This window comes from Hemicordylus capensis, chromosome 1 (assembly GCF_027244095.1).
Source record: "Hemicordylus capensis ecotype Gifberg chromosome 1, rHemCap1.1.pri, whole genome shotgun sequence".
In the NCBI taxonomy this organism is placed as follows: Eukaryota; Metazoa; Chordata; class Lepidosauria; order Squamata; family Cordylidae; genus Hemicordylus; species Hemicordylus capensis.
The window spans coordinates 207,580,358-207,595,579 of record NC_069657.1 but is presented as its reverse complement, the minus strand read 5'-3'; the positions used below and the strand labels follow the sequence as shown (position 1 = coordinate 207,595,579).

The 15,222-nt window shown below is 42.8% G+C and overlaps 1 long non-coding RNA gene across 2 annotated transcripts in view; it reads left to right on the top strand.

Annotated features, from left to right (window-relative positions):
* LOC128334626 (uncharacterized) overlaps nucleotides 1-7,263 on the top strand; it is a 109,916-nt gene extending 102,653 nt beyond the window's left edge. For both annotated transcript variants that reach the window (XR_008311343.1, XR_008311344.1), the window contains one exon: nucleotides 6,525-7,263. This is a non-coding gene — a long non-coding RNA (uncharacterized LOC128334626). The remainder of the gene's footprint in view (nucleotides 1-6,524) is intronic.
* The last annotated feature ends 7,959 nt before the right edge of the window (nucleotides 7,264-15,222 follow it).

Genomic DNA, 15,222 nt, shown 5'->3' with positions numbered 1-15,222 from the left:
ATATACACCCTGAAAGGAAATTTTATCCAATAACCAGTGATTTTCATTTCATACAGCTTACCCCTTTCACAGAGTTCTATATAGACTATAATGCAATTGCCAAAGCTCAGAAGATCTGCAAGTTGAGGTGAGAATCTTAAGCTTTATAAAGGTTCCTCTACAAGCCAATTATAATTTAAAACCTGCAAAACTAAAGAGAATGACAAAAAAAATCCCCAACCCTGCTGTTCATTCTTAATTAAATGACTTTCATGCCCCCATTCTAGTCTGCTTTCAAATTCCTTTATTTAATTTAATGGATTATATGTCCAGAATACATTTCAGTCCATAGAGTTCAGAATAACTGAGCCCCATAAAAACATCAGGGCAATGAAACAACTCAGGCAATGGCTGGAACGATGCTAGAGGAAGACAACGACAAATATTTAGACACCATCTTCAACAAAATTCTCAAAGTGGTTTACATAGAAAAATAAATAATACATAAATAAGATGGTCTCCTGTCCTCAAAGAGCTCACAATCTAAAAAGAAACATAAGGTAGACACCAGCAACAGCCACTGGAAGAATGTTGTGCTGGTGTTGGATAGGGCCAGTTGCTCTCGTCCTGCTAAATATAAGATAATCACTACTTTTAAAGATGACTCTTTGCTCAGTTAATAGGAGTTCATGATGAATCCGATCAAACACGGGCTGGAGCCCATTTTAGGGACAAATCCATGGCAGTTGGGGCGGCGAAGAAAAGCTTTTTCACCACCTCCATTGCATCTGGGAGGGAGCCCCTGGTGGCTCAGTGGTAAAACTGCCGCCCTGTAACCAGAAGGTTACAAGTTCGATCCTGACCAGGGGCTCAAGGTTGACTCAGCCTTCCATCCTTCCGAGGTCGGTAAAATGAGTACCCAGAATGTTGGGGGCAATATGCTAAATCATTGTAAACCGCTTAGAGAGCTTCGGCTATAGAGCGGTATATAAATGTAAGTGCTATTGCTATTGCTATCTGCTCAGTGCAGACCAGTGGAGCTATTTCATGTAGCAAAGACATTGCTCCACACATCCACCCAAGTAATGGGGGAGGAATAATCTACAGCCTGTTGTGATCAGTTTGAATGTCACTTTGCAGATAGTCACTCACATTTGTGCTGATTTGGATTCGAGAGATTTGGCAGTTGCAGCAGATGTGCCTCAGGTACTATCTGGTCCTATTGTGTTGGATTCTTTTCAGTAAGTATAGCCTGAGGATTTGGACAAGCTCCTCAGCAGTGTGTGGGCGGCACTGTGCGCTCTTGACCCTTGCCCTTCATGGCTAATAAAAGCTGCCAGGGAGGGTAAAGGCAGATGGTTGGAGGTGATAATTAATGTTTCTTAAAGGGAGAACAGGATGCCATCATGCCTCAAGGAGGCAATGGTAAGACCATTATTTAAAAAGCCCTCCCTTGATTCCTCCAAGTTGGATAACTATAGACCTGTCTCTAACCTTCCCTTTTTGGGCAAGGTGATAGAGTATGTGGTGGCTTCACAGCTGCAGAGGGTCTTGGATGATGTGGATTATCTAGACCATTTTCAACCTGGCTTCCACCCTGGATATGGGACTTAAACGGTCTTGGTTGCTCTAGTAGACGATTTAGGTTGGGAGTTAGATGGGGGAGTGTGTCCCTGTTGGTTCTGCTGGTCCACTCAGCGGCATTCGATACCATTGGCCATAGTATTCTTCTGGACCACCTATCGAGTATAGGAATTGGAGGTACTGCTTTGGAGTGGCTTCGGTCCTTTCTTGGGAGGAGGGTCCAGAAGGTGATGCTGGGGGACTACTGCTCGGCTCCGTGGCCACTGGCCTGTGGGGTCCTGCAGGGTTTGGTTTTGTCCCCCATGCTGTTTAACATCTACATGAAACCACTGGGAGTGGTCGTCTAGGGACTTGGACAGAGTTGTCGGCAATATGCAGACGACACTCAGCTCTATCTCTCCTTGTCACCTGATCCTAGGGAGGCAATGGATGTCTTGAATCGGGAGCTGTGAGCTGTGATGGGTTGGATGTGGGCTAACAAACTGAGATTGAACCCTGACAGGCTGGAGGTAATGTTGGTTAGTAGGAGAGCCAGTTGGGTTGAGGAGATTCTAACAGTTCTAGATTGGGTATCACTCTCCTTGAAAGAGCAAGTAAGCAGCTTGTGGGTATTGCTGGACCCGGCTCTGCTTTTGGAAGCTCAGGTGGAGGCAGTGGCCAGGGGTGACTCTGCACGGCTTTGGTTAGTGCACCAGCTACGTCCCTTTCTCGAGAAGGCAGATCTGGCCACAATTACCCATGCTTTAGTCACATCATGGCTGGATTACTGTAATGCATTTTATGTGGGGCTGCTCTTGAAGAATATTTTGAAACTGCAGCTAGTGCAAAATGCTGTAGCTAGGATTTTATCTGGAGCTGCCTGCTGGGATCACATCACACCCATTTTGAAAGAGCTGCACTGGCTTTCAATTTGTTTCTGGGTTCAATCAAGGTGCTGGTTTTGACCTTTAAATCCCTTAAAGGTTTGGGCCCTGGATTCCTGAGGGACCAAAGGTTGCTGCTGCCAAAGGTTGCTCCTTGCTTGATGAGGTCATCTGGGGGGCTCAGCTCCAGGTGCCAACAATGAGGGAGGCTCAGCTGTCGTGCATGCGGGACAGGGCCTTTTCAGTTGTTGCCCCCAGACTCTGGAATGCTCTCCCAGTGTCATCTACTCCTCAGTCTCCATCACAGTTTTTAGAAATTTATTTTATTTTATTTTATTTTATTTAAAACATTTCTATACCTCCCCAAACGTGTGTCTCTGGGTGGTTTACAATTAAAATAATTTAAAACATCAAATCAATTAATTAAGATCAATTTTTTTTGCTTTAAATTTTTATTGATTTTAACAATATCTTGAAAATCTCATTACATCAAACATTAAACAAAAATTGACTTCCAGCTCACCAATCAGCGCGAATCACTAACTATACAATTAACCCTTGCTATAATAATTCAAAACATATAACCTATATCTTACCAAACTTGATTTTAGTCTACTCAACCTGCTAATATTACTAAATTTCAAACCCTGTTGAAAAATCAATATTAGGAAAATAGTTCTTTAGGTACAGTAAGAATGATTTCCAATCTTCTTAAAAACCTTCCAAATTTTGATCTCTTATCAGTACTGTAAGTTTTGCCATCTCCGCATATTCCAAAATTTTTATCAACCAATCTTCTTTTGAGGGCAGTTCATTATCCTTCCATTTCTGTGCACATACTATTCTGGCCGCCGTGGTTGCATACATAAAGAATGTTAAATTGCTTGTGGAAAACTCTCCTTGCATTATTCCCAACAGGAAGGATTCTGGGCTCTTAGGAAATGTCATTAAAAAATTTTTTTTAACTCATTATATATCGTGTCCCAAAAGGCCTTTGCCTTCCTACAAGATCACCACATATGAAAAAAAGTTCCTTCACAATGTCCACATTTCCAACATTTGTTTGAAACATTTTTATACACTATCGCCAGTTTTTTAGGCGTCAAATACCACCTGTACATCATCTTATAATAATTTTCTTTTAAAGTGTAACATGCAGTGAACTTTAAATCAGTTTTCCATAATTTTTCCCAAGCTGCCATATCTATATTATGACCCACATCTTGAGCCCATTTATCATAGTCGTTTTAACCACTTCATCTCTTGTCTCTTCCAAAAGCAACAGCCTATACATCTTAGACACTAATTTTTCATCATTTTCACATAGCTCCTTCTCAAATCTCGACATTTGATCCTCAAATCCAAGTTTGAAATCCTTCTTAAAAACTTCATTTAACCGATGGTACTGAAACCAATTACTAACCAGATTTTCTACTTCAATTAGATTTTTTAACTTACAGCCCTTTAATTAATTAAGATCATTTAAAACATTAAAAACATTTAAAATCCAGTATTAAAAATTTCAAAACTATAAATCTAATTTATTTATTTATTTATTTATTTATTTATTTAAACATTTCTATACCGCCCAAAACTTACATCTCTAGGCGGTTTACAATGCTTCTTAATTAAAAGCCTGGGTGAATAAATGTGTTTTCAGTGCCTTTTAAAAAGTTGCTAGTTCTGGGGAGGCTCTTATTTCAACAGGGAGTATATTCCAAAGTCAAAACATGATAAATCTTGACTTTTTACCCAGGTTTTTATATGATTGTTCCTCTTGCTGCTGCTTTGTAGCTTTTATGGTTATATTGTGTTTGTTATTCAATCTTTTAATCAGATCTGTATTTTTATATTCTAGCTGCTATTTTAATTGTGCAATTTTTATACTCTTGTTTTAATTTTTGTGTGAACTGCCGTGAGATTGTTTTAATGAAAGGCAGTATAGAAATTTAACAATAAATAAAAATAAAATAAAATAAAACACCCCAGTTTCAGGCTAGGCAGGGCTTTAAGGACTAACCAGCAACACTTTGAATTGGGCCCAGAAGCAAACTGGTAGCTGGTATAATTTTTATAGAATAGGTGGTGTTATATGTGCATACCACTGAGCTCTCACAAACATCAAGATGGCAGAGTTTTGTACCAGTTGAAGCCTACAAACCTTTTTCCAAAACTAAATATACTTAGATCACAGTAGTCCCAGCATGAATGTAACCCATGCTTGGGTCAGATCTGCTTTCTCCAGACAGAGTTGCAGCTGGTGCACAGTCAAAACTGGTAAAATGGAAACCTAATGGGATTTATTCAGTCATGGCATGTCTGATTTTATGCTCCCCATGTGTGCTAGGCACGAGTACTGGGGAAAAATCAAAAGCAGCATGGCCGCTTGTGTTATGTGACACATCTATTTCCACCTCACTCTGTGGACTTTTGCTTAGTCACTCCCACCTCCTAGTCTAGCTCTGTAAAAGTGGTGGTTGGGAGAGGAAGAAACTTTGGCTTGGATTCCAAGGTCTGTCGCTTCCTTTTGGCACATCCCTCTGCTTGGTAATTTAGAAAGGGGCTCTCTGTTCTCCTCTTCCCTCTTTATATACCTTCTCAGCAGGTTCCTTTCGGCTGTCCTGTGCTGGTGAGATTCTGGCCTGCAATTTCCTGCTGATAGCTCTCTAGTGGGAGTGTTGTCAGCACATGTGCTCTGAATTATGTCCATACATAGAATGAAGCAGCTTGAGAAATAAAAAGCTCAGTTTGAAGTAAGCCCTGCCCCACCCCCACACAATGTAGCACAATTTCCTCCTCAGTATCTCCAGGTTTTGTTCTTTAAAAAGAAATCCTATATCATACTCCTAAATAAGAGTAAATGCAATTAGTAAATGCAGAGGTGCTCTTACTCCTGGACTTCCGGGCCGAAGTCTAGGGCCTCCATACCCCTTGGGGGCCTCCTAATTCTTCTTAGTCTGTCAGGGGTGGTGTGGTCGCATTATAGATGTATTTATTGGTTTTTTTTGTTATTTTTACATTTAAAATACTGTCTGTGTGGTGGGGCCTCCAAAAGCCTTTAGGTCCAGGCTCCAAAATTACCTAGGTCCACCTCTGAGTAAATGATCCAGTTTTATGGTTTTTCCTATAGAGATACGTCTTTGAGACTGAACTATAGGTTATTGTTCACAGCTGAATGCAGCAAGGGTCATCAAGCCTGAGGTCAGATATGACAATCTAGAAGTGTCTGGGGTGAAGGTGGAGAAAGATCCTGTATTGTGTGTTTAAAACCTTCAGACTTGTACATGAGATTTACGCATGGAGTGAAAAAAGGTCCAGGATGTTGTTTTTGCCATCAGTAGTGTAGCCACCATTGGACGGTGGGAACAAACGTCTGGGGCCATGAGTCTCCAGGGAGGGCCTCCAGCCCCTCCCACACACTGTACACAGTGTGCTTGCCACACTCCTCACTTGCTTGGGCCCAGCACTGGCTTGCTGCCCCGTGCCAGAGAGAACAGGTGGCCCCTTTTAAAGGCAGGCCTGTTCTCATCCTGAGATGGGACAGTGCATCATGTCATCAGACAGGGCTGAGCAGTCCCAGCAGGTAGGCACTGCCCAGAAAAGGCCGGCTGGTGGCGGTGGGCGGGTACATGCACAGGTGGGCGGAGGCAGGGCTGTGAACATAAAGAGCAGGAGGGGCTGCCTTCAACCTTGCTATGCCCCTGTTTGCTATAGACTGGCATCCCTGTGCTGAGGTCTACACTCCTCAGCCATATTGTTTGAAAGAACTCACAGGATTGACTGGAGTCACGGTACTGAGTTTTCCTCTCTGTGGATTGTGGGTTAGTCTGCAACATGGTGGCCCTGGCTGATTTGGTGGTGTTCTCAGCAATGCAGGCAAGGGGTGGGAGACTTGTCACAGGGCTGCCAATGTACGTATCGCATCTAGACTGGCTCTTAGATAGAACAAGATAAAGCACTGATATGGTAACTGAAGTTCAGCAAAGTGTATCTGTGTGAATGTAGTGTAAGTTCTATTGTCTTTGAGTGGAGCTATCTTTTTGATTGCTTGACAAAGAAATACATTGGAATTTAAAACTCTTTTTTTTTCCTTTTCAGCAAGCTAATTTCCTGGAAATTGCTATGTGTGTCACATCAAAGAAAGAATCTTCATAATTATGGAGAGAAATGGTGGAGAAGGTATCCTAATTTTGGCAAACAACTACTATACAAATGATTTTTTAAAAAAATGCTTTTTATGGTAGTCGTAAAGTCCTAATTACTTATTTATCTTCTATGAAATAATTATGAAAATTTTAAGTAGCTAGTTAAGTGTTTTGTCCTGTAATTACTTAAATCTTAGATAATTGTATGTTTTGAATTGTACAGCATTGCTGAGTGGGTGATTCTCTATTGTTGGAGGAAATAACTCCACCATATAGAGAATTACGATGATTGTGAGATCTGATGTGGGGTAATTATCTACAAACAATCTGTGGAAGCCAGACTTCCTCTCTCTCTCTCTCTACGTTTTATTCATTTTTAAAAAGAAAATGCTATGATATAAATGGACACTATTATTTAATAATTATGCACCCAATATTTTATGTCTCCAAATTTTAACCTCTTTGTCTACTTGGCTGGCACTTCCATTTCTCACTAACTTCCTTCGCCATACACAAGTCTAGCAGAAATGTCATGCTTCAGGAAAGACTTTAGTCCTCTGTCCATGATTTATAGTGAGATGGTTCAGATGAACACTGTCTCCACTGGCCCTCTACATCCGATGAAAATGGGGGGCATGCTGAGAATGTGCCCACCCCAATGTCATTAAAATATAAGCTGATGCATTTTCTGTACATCCTTTAATCACATGTGAGAGATGTTCACTGGAATCACCCTTCTACATGCACTCCAAAACTCTGTTTAAACAGATGTAAATGTATTTGTCTGAACCAGCCCAGCCTACTTGTCTACCTGCCCCTTTGTAGAACAACTATACTGCAGTTTCCATTGGTGGGTGGTGGCACACCCACAGTTTATTTTAAGTAAGGTTTATTTAACAAACCTAGATTGGTGTAGCAGATGATTACTAAATTTGGAGTTGTTTCGCCCCTCTTGTGGTTTGTTTGAGTCCTGCCTCTTCGCCTTCTCTTCCATGATCTAGATTTGCCTAACTCTGTGAAAGCCCCACAAAGGCGGAGCTACTGAAACAAACCAAGATTAATTACCAGTCCAGATATCATGTGAGACCAGAGTTAGAACAAACTTTGGATTTCACAGATTTTGGATTTGACTGCCTGAAATAAACCATATTATGTTGACTGGTGTAGATTCAGACATATAGGCCAATCACAGTTAGACAAAATTAAACCATGGTTCGGAGTGATGTCTGAAGACATCCCATGCCTTATCCTCCATCCACTTCCCATCCCTACTTGGCTCTGACACATACATATTTGTCAGAAAACCAGGTTTGTTGCACAGCAGAATAATAGAAGCTGAATGCAGACTGTGATAAATCAGCTCATCCTTTCTTGAAAGACGCAGGTAGGGAACATACAACTTCTTCCTGATCACACAAGCTATTTGCCTGACTGTTATGGATCTCTGCAGGAGCAAGTTCCAAAGATGGAGAGAGGCCTCGAAGGATCAAACTACATGTTGCAATGAATGTATTATTAAGATGGGCAACTTCTATCCCTTAACAAGAAACAGTCCTGGGGGCTCCCAATCCAGATTGGGACCAAGGGAGAGAGAGCTAACTCTTTTTTCATAGACTGTTTTCCCATTAGAAATCACACCCCAAGCTGTTATCTGCCCCTGCCCCCCAACAGCTCTTTCCAGCAAATAGCTACAGTGGAGGCAAACGCAGCGGGGAGGGTGACTTTTAGCCTAGTTTCCATAAGGAGATCAACCTGTGTGTGTGTGTGTGTGTGTGTGTGTGTGTGTGTGTGTGTGTACACACATACACACATCCATCCATCTGTGTGTCACACTCTATAAACTTTGCAATGCCTGGACCTATTTTAACCAAATTGGGTACAATTCTGGGACACATATCAATGGCATAGTTTGTGATGATGTCATCCACCCCAATTCAAGCTGGTGGATGTGTGAACATTTCAGGCACAAGTGTGCTAACTTCTGAACCACCTAACTGATTTGACCCAAATTAGGTACAGTTGTAGGGACACATAGGGAGACTTCAATGGCTTCGTTTGTGATGATGTCATCCACATCAATTCAATATGGTGGACATGTTGAACATTTTAGGTGCAAGTAGGCTATCTTCTGAAGATGGTAATTATCAATTAAGATTATAGTGAAAGGGAAGTAGGCAGATTAGTTCTTACTAGAACTTATTGTGGTTGGGTTTTTTTGTGTGAGAAAGCAGTGAAGGGAAAAACAGTTGATCCTCTCCCCAATTCTCTACGGGTAGTGCTTCTAGGGATGTGATACATATTTCAGGTAAAAAACATTTTGTACTTGAAATGGGCCTTTTGGGGTGTTTTGTAGACAAAACAAAATGCCCATTTTCCAAATCTGAAAGTTTTGCACGCAATACAAAATGTCCCTGTTTCAGCTACAAAACGTTTTGTTGTTTCGGACCTCCATTTTGTGGTGATCTCTGAGTCAGTCTCCATTTTGTGTTTGGCATCTCTTTGAATTTCCCGCCCTTCCAGCCTTCCGATTGGTGACCTAAAGCATTGGCTGACCTGCTGACGATTCCCTCCTTGTTCCCCATTGACTCTTTTGCCTCTTGCCACTCTTTACTGACCCCACATTGGCCAGGAGAAAGGATCGAAGAAGGGGCAAGGTGGGGGAGTTTAAGGAGGGGTTTTCAATTCATTCAATGTTAGTTACTCATTCACCATTCTGCCTTTCTGCCTCATTGAAGAGAGAGAGAGAATGAACTAGTTTGCATTGCATGGCATGCCTCAAGTTGCCATGATGATGCCATGCCATTGCCTATGTCTGCCTGCCTTGTTGCCAGCCTGAGCCCAGCCTGCTATGGCTACTGCATGCCAGCCTGGGAATGGATTTATCTGCTGCATTCCTTTTTTGTTCCAGAAGAATTTTTTTCACCCCCTTGAGAGATGCCATGCCATTGACTATGCCTGCCTTGTTGCCAGCCTGAGCCCAGCCTGTAGATTCTCTGGTAGCATATGAGATTTTCAATGACAAACCATGAATCCACTCTCATATGCTACCACTCAAAACACCTCAGAAACAACAGAACTCAGTACCCCATGGGTTAGCAACCCATGGGAGTGGTTGGCACCCTATGTGCTCTACACCACCACTCACTCTGGGCCACCCTGGTGCCCCCCAAGTGCAGTTATGGGGCTGCTGAAATCTCCACCATTCCCTATGGAGAAGAATCTTAAAGGCACGTAGACGCCATTAAATCTTTAAAAATCAGCCCTCTGCCCAATTCTTTTGAAATAATTCTGGTGCTTCCTTGTCCCCACTGGGCACTACCACCCACCCTGCTCTGCTCTGGGACATCCCCTTTCCCCCCAATGTGAAGCTATACTTTTGCTGAAACCTCCATTATTCCCTATGGTAAACATCTTAAACTTCAAAAATCCACCAAAAAGCAATCCATTGCCCAATTGCTCTGAAATTTGGGTGTTAGCTTCTGCCCATTGGGCGCTACCACCCCCACCCACTAGTTTTGCTCCAGGGCTGTTTTTTTTAATCCAAAACATTTCAGATTCGGATTTTGAAATTTCGAGCAAAGAACAAAATTGGAGTGTTTTGGATTGGCTGATTTTGAACAAAGAACAAAATGGGGGTGTTTCAGATTTGGGCCAAAATGCAAACAGAAAACAAAACAAAACACACAACCCTAGTAGCTTCTCCAAGTTTTCAGACAGGAGTCTTTTCCAGCCCTACTTGGAGATGCCGGGGACTGAATCTGGGGAAAGCAGGTGCTCTACCACTGAGCTATGGCCCAATCTCTACTCAAAGTTGAACCCCAGCAGCATTTCCCCTAGCAGGGTTAAAACCTGTGTATAAATGCATATTTAAAACTCTGTGAGGAGGGGAAACCACATGGGTGCGATCTGAAATAGAGAAATGGTGGGCACGGAAAGGTAAGTGCTTCTCACCCCATCCAGGATTCTGTTTTTCTTATTAGAAGGGGACATTGATGTGCTCTTACATGTTTGCACATGACATGTACCTAGCCTTTAGGTAACAAAGGTATGAATAGGAATATAGGAAGCTGCCTTATATTGAATCAGATCATTGGGCCATTTTGCTCAGTATTGTCTACTGTCAGTGGGTCTTCAAGGTTTCAGACAGGAGTCTTTCCCACAGACTGTCTGCATGCAAAGCAGATGCTCTACCATCGATTTTCCACCCCATCCCCTAAGGGGAAGATGCAGTGCTCACATGTCACCCATCTAAATAGAAACCAGGGCAGACCCTGCTTAGCAAGGGGACAATTTCTGCTCACTATCTCAAGACCAGAACTCCTCTTATTTCAAGGAGAGGTGAAAGACACTCTTCTGCCCAGGTAGCTTCTGCAAATGTTACGTTTTGGCTGTCTGAAAGCACATATGCAGCACTGGATTCAGAAATGCCCAAAGACTGAGAGTGCCGGTGACCTAAGTGTAGAATTCTGCTCTGCTCAAAGGAAATATACACATCCCAAAGACTGCAGTAGTAATGTTGTGCAGTCCATTGGGGCAACAGGTCCGAGATATGAGAAAAATGAATGCTTATGGTAGATTTTACAGTCCTTACATAATTTTCTCCTGTTAGGGAGAAATATTTTCCTTTCAAAGACTCCTGTTTGTTAATGGGCTGGCTTGCATACATTTATTTAATACAGTCTAGGGCAAATAAACAAACTGACTACATAAGGGATCTTGGAGAGCCTTTCAGCAGCAAGCTGATAAGGTAAAATAAGGCAAGTGCTTTATCTTATTAAGAACCTTTGTAAGGGTTCATTTGAAACAATTTAGAGTGTCTAACATAATTAAGTCACTAAGCAGCATAGTGTACTACTCAGCAATACCTTAACAAGCAAGGATTTACAATGTTTCTAATCCATTTATAAATGGCTTAGAAACATTGTAAATCCTCACTTGTTAAGGTGACGGGAGGCACAAAGCATCACTCGGGGCACAATGTGTTAAGTTCTGATGGATGAAGGGTGATGTTCACATCTGGGCATTGGAGCAATCATGATGATGTGAGGGTTGGTAGCTTCATTTTAACAGCTCAGTGAGGTGACAAGTTAGCAACATGATCATTTGCTTTCAGAAACGTCTACCCCCCACTTCAGCAATTACATTGTGAGCCACTTTGAACATATTAAAAAGCAATAAAACTGTTTTTAAAAGTCCAAACCACCAGACATACAAATAATAAAAACAGCACACACAGTATCGTAAAATCAACATTGAACAAGACTACTAAAAGATCTGGTTAAATAAGTGTGTCTCTGACTGGGGCCAAAAGGACAGGGTGGAAGCCAGGTGAGCCTCCCAGGCAAGGAAGTGGAAGAATACACAGTGCACCAATCTAGGAAGAGTTGCAAGCTGGGGATTTCCCAAACAGCAAATTTACTTCAAAGTAAATTTGGTGGGTGTGGTGGGTGTGGATTCGCACATTGAGGGGATTTACCTCAAAGTCCCTGTGAGGTATTGGTGAGCACTCCATACACAATTCACATTTCCCCCTGTGCATTGGGATGTAGCCTGAATGATCCCTGTGCTAAAAAGTTCCACTTTATATGGTTGCTTTTGGGGATACTTTGAAGTACCCTGATGTTTCTTCAGAGATATGTGGAGGGGACGCAGTGATAGAGCAGTGACTTTTTTCATTGCATTTTTAAAAAAAATTGCGGCGTGATCTTGTGGATCACCAGGAAGACCACTGTCTTCCACAAGACCACCGACCACCGGGGTGGGGGGGATGGAAAAGGATCAGTGTGCTCACCTCTGTGCTTCTCCGCCCACCCGGCTAGCTTGGCATATTCTCCCTGCCTCCTCTGCAGCTGCTTTCTGGCCACGAGAGTAGGTGGGGCAGGGAGGGAAGGAGAGAGGCTCCCAGCTGTGTGATATTGCAGAAGACCCTCTAAAAACAAGTTTAATAATAATAATAATAATAATAATAATAATAATTTTTTAAAAAATAAATGTTTTTATTCATTGAAATAAACATTTTTAGAAGCACACACCATGCACATGTGGGGTGTGTGTGTGTGTAGGCTTAATCCCACGATTAAGCCTTCCATCTGGGAAAGTCCCTGGTGATCCTCCCTCCTCCATTCAGGCTGAGGGCCAAGAAAACCCTTGCACTGCCATCAGTCCCAATAGAGGGGAGATAGAAAGTTCCCAGATGCATGATAGGCAAAGACGTTGCATCTGTTTGATTTCTGCCTGGACATTTACTATAGTAGGAGGCATTTCAGGAAAGCATTGTGCCTTAGTATTATTATTAATAAGAACCTTTATATACTGTTTCAACAAAGAGTTCTTAAAGCAGTTAACTTAGAAAAAAGAAAAAGATGGTTCCCTAAGATGCCTTTCCCTTGTGCTTTATTCTCAGGGCTGTGAGCCACAGGCTTTGTGTTCTCACCCTCACATGATCTCCATGGATCATGACAAGAGGGTCACACCCTTAGTAAGCCCAAGCCTTATATACCTGGGGAGGTTTGAGCATAATGCAATCTCAGTAACAGCCCAGCTGCACACAGTCCTCTCATCTTCCCTCTCACTGTACCTTTCTTGTTTTTCCCCCAAATGGTAACAACGTTGCATGAGGGCAGGTTATCATGATTGCCCAAAAGTAGGGATGTGCGAAATAATTCAGGTACAAAACAATTTGTTCCCGCATCTGGCTGATTCTGGTGATTTGTAGACAAAACAAATCACCCCTGTCCTCAATTGCCAAGATTCAGGTACAAAAATCACCCCAGATTCAGAACCAAAAAGTTCAGAGATTTGGACCTCCATTTTGTGGCCAAAGTGGGTTGGGTGGTAGTTCCCAATGGGTGGAAGCTACCACCCAAATTTCAAAGAAATTGGGTAAAGGGCTGATTTTTAAAGAATTTTTTGAGTTAGCCTGCCTCCCCCCCCCGGGAATAATAGGGATTTCAGTAGCCTTAATTATAACTCCTCGAGGGGTGGCACCAGGGTGGCCCAGAGCAGTTTGTGGTGGGTGGTATTGCCCAATGGGTTCAAGGAAGGTACCACTCAGATTTCAAAGGAATTGGGCAAAGGGGTGATTTTTAAAGAATTGTTGAAGTTGGCATGACTTTGGGGTAAATTTGGGGCAGAAAAGGTATTTCGGGGCAGAAGAGTGGGTCAGATGGTATTTCCCTAATGGGTGCCTGCTACCACCCAGATTTCAAGGAAATTGGTGAAAGGGGTGATTTTTAAAGAATTTCTGAAGTTTGTGTGTCTTTTAGCTTTCCCCCATAGGGAATAATGGGGAATTTCAGTAGCCCTATAACTCCACTTGGGGGGCACCAGGGTGGCCCAGAGTAAGTGGTGGTGTTGTGCACATAGGGTGCCAACCACTCCCAAACCCACAAGCCCACGGGGCACTGGGTTTTGTTGTTTCTGAGGTGTTCTGAGAGTAGATTCTCTGGAAAGAATGACAGTGGATTCAATGTTTGAAGTGTGTGGGGCATTCTGGGGAACCTCCCGATGCTGGGAGGCTTGTTTTAGCCTCCCGGCCAGGGGCCTCCTTGTGAGGCGGCATGGAGCCGCAATGTGACGACTCACGATCAGGGCAACGGGGTCAACGGAGTGATCACTCCACTAACCTCATTTAAGGGAAGGGGGAATTAGGCGGGCTAGCCACCAGGTTCACCCACGTGCCTGGTGGTTCTGATGATCGCTGGAAACCAGGCTGGGCTCCCTTAGTCCAGTTTCCATCAATCGTGAGAATAGCCCCAGAGTTTGCCAAATATGGGCATGTGGAAGGCTTGTGGTCCTGCGAGTCCAGATAGCCACAATGTAGACAGAAAGCCTGCAGTTCCAAACCATATAGAGGGATGTTGCTTGTAACCCTGAACAGGCTGTTCTTGTAATTCCATGCACAAAACCGGGTCCTCCCAACAGCCATTAGGCTGTTAAGTGGTGCCTCTGTGTCATCCGAAGCCAGAAATTTCAGCTTGCCAATTAGATTCTCTCTGCCACCCAACATTTGCCCAAGATTGGTGGGTTCAGATGCCACAAAATGGCCACAACTTGCAGTTCATGCTGGGAACATTCTCTTCCCTAGTTCCCACCTACTTATTTGTTGGCACTATCCCTGAATTTGCCTGTAGAAAGAAGGGTGGGCTGCAGAGTCTCAAACAGTAATTTGGTGCTAATATTGTTTGTTTGTATGATTTCCTTGTTAACACTTGCAGTGCAGTGTTCTTACCAATAATCTGCTCTCTAGACAAGGTTCCTTTGCACCCACATTTGTTCCCATAACTTGGGCAACATTCACAGCTGCAGCTTTTGAAATAGCAGGCTGTGCTCTACATGCACATGTAGTGTAAATGTGTAAATATAGTGCATTAAAGGCAAGTCGTCTTCCAGGTAGAGATTTAACTTCAAAAGACCTGAGGCTTAAACCTCAAGAAGAGCAGCTGAGCACACAACAAGGATAAAGGGCAAAAATAGGGACAGAACAGGACAAAGTACCAGAAAACAGGGACTTGCTGGGAAAAATAAGGACAGTTGGTGCACAACACATCCCGTGATGAAAGATGCCTGTTTAGGACACAATTCAATAAGATGTCAAATTAATGTATGGAATGTGGAGATTTGAGGAAACGTGGTGAGTTTACAGAGTCTGC